At 35.2% G+C, this 5,000-nt stretch overlaps 1 pseudogene; it reads right to left on the reverse strand.

Annotated features, from left to right (window-relative positions):
* Positions 1–106: 106 nt before the first annotated feature.
* Positions 107–4,521, reverse strand: LOC137643702 (uncharacterized; annotated as a pseudogene).
* Positions 4,522–5,000: the final 479 nt, after the last annotated feature.

A 5,000-nucleotide genomic window follows, 5' to 3' on the forward strand; every position in this document is an offset into this window, starting at 1 on the left:
TTTTCAGCCGTCAGCAAAGTTCTAGGTTTTCTTCCAAACATCACTTCGAAAGGGCTAACATCAGTAGATTCATTCTTGACACTTCGTAGTACATACATGAGCTTATCTAGCTCTTCATCCCAGTCATTACCTGTACTGAAAACATAATTCCTGATTAGAGATTTTACAGTTTGATGTGACCTCTCTAATGCTCCATTAGTTTGAGGGTGATATGCAGTAGCTATCACCTGTTTCAGATTAAATGTAGCTAAAGTCTCCTGAAATACCTTACTCATGAAGTTAGTTCCCTGATCACATTGTACTTCTGCTCGAAATCCAAATGCAGTAAAAATAATAAGCAACTGTTTGATAATCCCCTTAGCAGAAATATTTTTAACTGGAACAGCCATGGGAAAACGAGTAGTCGGACACATTAAAGTTGAAATGTATTGATTACCTTTTCTAGTCTTCTTTAAAGGTCCCACACAATCAATAATTACTTTGGAGACGGGTTCCTTTGGTACAGAAATAGGTATGAGAGGTGCTGGAGGTATTGTCTGGTTAGGTTTTCCTACTTGTTGGCAAGTGGCACAAGCTTTAAAATTCTGTACATCTTTCTTCATTCCAAGCCAGTAGAAATCATCAGCTAATCGTTGGTATGTCTTGGTTATTCCAAGATGACAGTTGTCAGTATGGGCCAAGTCCAACAAAGATTGTCTGTAGACTTAACCCTGGATAGGTACGATGGGTCGTACGCGACCCCGAGCGTCAAAAAAAAAAAAGGTTTTTCTCACGTGACTCACCCCCGTGACTGAATTTGTGGGTGATCGACCTGCAGGAGGTGTCTCCCCTACACGCTCTAGTAGTGTCCAGATGTGCATTGCTGTAGCTGTACTCCTTCCCCGATTTCTGAGACGCGTCGGGGTCGAGCGCGACCGAGTTTACCCTTCTAAGGTAATTTGCATAATTATCAAAGTTATTACGTATTATGAAATTGTCGTAGAATGGTGCAACTTGTATAGGTTATCAGTTGTGGAAAGTCTTGGTGGATTGTTTGGCTACCATGTGCATGATTTTTTTTTTAGTTAAAATGTCGTTCATCACCACGAGGACCATTTTACCGCGAGTGCCCCTTTTTCATTTTTTCTCATTTTTTTGCCAAGTCATTTTTCCGTAAGATATTGCCAAATAGGGTCGTAAAACTTTTGCTTGTTTAGTGTTGGAAAGTGTGTCTAGATGATCTGGCTACCCATGCGTGACTTTGTTTTTGTCAGATACGACGTAGTTATTGGTATATTGGGTATTTAACTGCGGTTGCCAATTTCTGTTTTTTTTTTCAATATTTGTAAAAAATTTTACGTAGTAAGGAATTGCCGTATATTATTGATTTTTTTTTCATGTTTATGTGTTAGAAAGTGTGCCTTGATGGTTGGTCTAACACGTGCATGTCTTTTTTTTTTATCTGAGATGTCGTATATTAGAATGTTGGGCATTTTACCGCGAGTGCCCCTTTTTCATTTTTTTTTTTCATTTTTTTGCCAAGTCATTTTTCCATAAGATATTGCCAAATAGTGTCGTAAAACTATTGTTTTCTTTAGTGTTGGAAAGTGTGTCTAGATGATCTGGCTACCCATGCGTGACTTTGTTTTTGTCAGATACGACGTAGTTATTGGTATATTGGGTATTTAACTGCGGTTGCCAATTTCTGTTTTTTTTTCAATATTTGTAAAAAATTTTACGTAGTAAGGAATTGCCGTATATTATTGATTTTTTTTTCATGTTTATGTGTTAGAAAGTGTGCCTTGATGGTTGGGCTAACACGTGCATGTCTTTTTTTTTTATCTGAGATGCCGTATATTAGAATGTTGGGCATTTTTCCGCGAGTGCCCCTTTTTATTTGTTTTGCATTTTTTTGCTTAGTCATGTTACCGTAAGGAATTGGCAAGTAGTGTCGCAAAACTTATATTTTTATAGTGTTGGAAAGTATTTCTAGATGATCTGGCTACCCATGCCTATTTTTTTTTTTAGCCAGATATGGCGTATATATAAGTATGTGTTCGATTTTCCTGTGATTGCCATTTTTTCGTTTTTTCCCATTTCTTTCAAAATTACTACGTACTAAGGAACTATCACAGAGTAATGATTCATTTATATGTTTATTTGTCGGAAAATGTGCCTTGATGGTTTGCCTAGCACGTGGCTGAATTTTTTTTTTCTGAAATGCCGTATATTAGAATGTTAGCCATTTTTCCGCGAGTGCCCCTTTTTATTTGTTTTGCATTTTTTTGCTTAGTCATGTTACCGTAAGGAATTGGCAAGTAGTGTCGCAAAACTTATAATTTTATAGTGTTGGAAAGTGTTTCTAGATGATCCGGCTACCCATGCCTATCTTTTTTTTAGCCAGATATGGCGTATATATAGGTATGTGTTCGATTTTCCGGTGATTGCCATTTTTTCGTTTTTTCCCATTTCTTTCAAAATTACTACGTACTAAGGAACTATCACAGAGTAATGATTCCTCTAGATGTTTATTTGTCGGAAAATTTTGTTTACTTCTTTTTTGATTGAATATTATCCAATTTTTTTAGCTAAAATATTATATTGTTTCACATTTTTGTTTTTTTTTCGATTTTATTTCCCTTCAAAAAATTTTTTTGGGTCAGAATTTTAATTTTATAGTCGTAAAATAATCGACAATTATCCAGCAACCCACCATACAATTTTTATGCATATCCAATAATAATTAGATTAGTAAATAACACCTTGAAATTGACATACCCTTCCTACATTTCAAGTGGCAGATTAGGGAGTCTGAGTCAGTGTGGTTGGCGGCCATTTTGTGGACATATCCGAAGCGTAAGTTGCCCTATCTATATATATTCTTGTTCCCTATAGAATTTGTGATATTTTGGTATATTTTTACCAGCATAAATATCATATTATATATTAAATATATGTATTTTTTTACGAAATTTCTAAGTACTCAAAAAATTACTTTTAGATATGGCCCCTGATATGATTGTAATTTACAAAATAATGAAGATTTTTTTACATATTTCTATTTTAGGATAACATATGTTTATTCCCTAAAAAAATTAGCCACTTCCTATTTCATTTGGGTACCCAAAAAATTCATGAAATTTGGACAAATTTTTCTGGCCAAAAAAAGTTACCCTTTTTTTCTCATTTCAGATCTTCACCTCCATGGGTCTGACTTCATCCAAAATACATCAAGATGTGTCCTAAACATTCAAGAATCAATTCCTAAAAGGATTTGTGTATATATGTATAAACTTTTTTTTTATGAATTTTTATGTCAGGTCTTTTTTTTCTACTTAATTTTTTAAAATATTTATAATAAATAGTTTTTCTGCAGATGAGTAGTATTTATCTTTACAGTTGTTTTAAGCATTCATTGAAGTTTTTTTTTGGCAAAAGAAAAAAAGAGGTTACTGCAAAAACTGATTTTTCAAGAATTTTTTTTGGCGTCGGGGTCGTTCGCGTCCGAGTATACCCTTAAAGGGGTGTCCGAGGAGCGTACCTATCCAGGTACCACTACCTGGAATCTATCACGCTAGTTATCCTGAAAAGACATCTTAGGAGGTCGGTAATGTCCCATAAGAACCTTATTTTCTAGATAAAAGTAAGGAGTTTTACTATCTTCATCTGATATGTCTCTAACCTTCTCAAACAACTGTTTAACGTAATCATCTAATTGTTGGGCTTTTGCAAAACCTTCAGTAGGAATGTCAAGCACGTCATTTGCCTGACTTACCTTGCTAGGAACAACTTTACTGGGTATGACACCACTCTCAGGTTCTCCTTGAGAAGCTTGTGACCTAGTTACAATGTTACACTGGGCCTTTACATACGTTTCAGGAGATTGTATTAATCAGACTGGTGTGTACCTTACCTTTGGCCAAATCATTTCCCATGAAAATGTCCATCTCTTTGCAAGGGAATTCCTTATCCAAGTATGCAGCTTCCACTATTCCATCAGTATATGGACTAGTGAAAGGAATAGTTACAAGGGGAAGTACCGATTCACTTTTAAGATCCGAAACTATAATGAACCTGTTTGTAGGAGTGATAAAGGATTTCATATTAGAACTTACCATAGTTTTACTTGATGCTTAATCACGAAGAATTGTAACAGTATTATCTTTTACCTTACCCTGACACTTGAAGTTATCAAAACCATCCTCCTTTATTGCACAATGCATGGTCTTATGTTCAGTTGGTTTAGATTTATCTTTTTTCCCTGTATTAGGTGAAGAGTTTGTTTTAGTAGTTCGTTGGTGAGAACCTTTGCACCGAGGATGAGGACAATCTTGAATTAGATGTCCCTGTTGTTTACAAAATGAACATACCTTGCTATCGACGAAAGCTTTCTGGTTAAGTTGTCCCTAATGAATTAAGAAGTATTTATCCGCCAACAAAGCTGCTTCCTTGGGTTTCTTCACACCTCGTTCCTTAATATACATAGCAACGTTAATTGGTATCTTACGCAAGAATTCTTCCATCAACAGGAGAGACTTCAAATCTTCATAATTACTAATAACTGCCTTGTTCAACCATTTCTGTAACTGCTTTATCTTCAGATTACAAAATTCCAGGAAAGTTTGGTTGGGTATCTTCAATGCATTGTGGAATTTTTGCCGATACCCTTCTGCTGTAATAGAATAAGCATCTAAAATAGCTTTTTTCAAAGTATCATAGTCATTCTCAGTAATCATCTGAGTAACAATATGCTCAGCTTGTCCTGTGAAAAAACTTTTAATTATTAGTACCCATTTATCCTTGGGCCATGCTAAGGTCTTGGCAGTTTCTTCAAACACTACAAAGAAATTTTTTTCAGGTTCTTGTTCGTTAAACACAGGTAAGAGTTTCTTAACCTTAGAGCTATTGAAAGCCTCATGAATATTCTTTTCCTCCTGTTTTTCCTACAATCTTATCTTAGCTAGCTCACGTTCTTTCTCTAGTTCGACTTTAGCTAACCTTTCTGCCGATTCTATTTTTAT

This window comes from Palaemon carinicauda, chromosome 1 (genome assembly GCF_036898095.1).
Source record: "Palaemon carinicauda isolate YSFRI2023 chromosome 1, ASM3689809v2, whole genome shotgun sequence".
Taxonomy (NCBI): domain Eukaryota; kingdom Metazoa; phylum Arthropoda; class Malacostraca; order Decapoda; family Palaemonidae; genus Palaemon; species Palaemon carinicauda.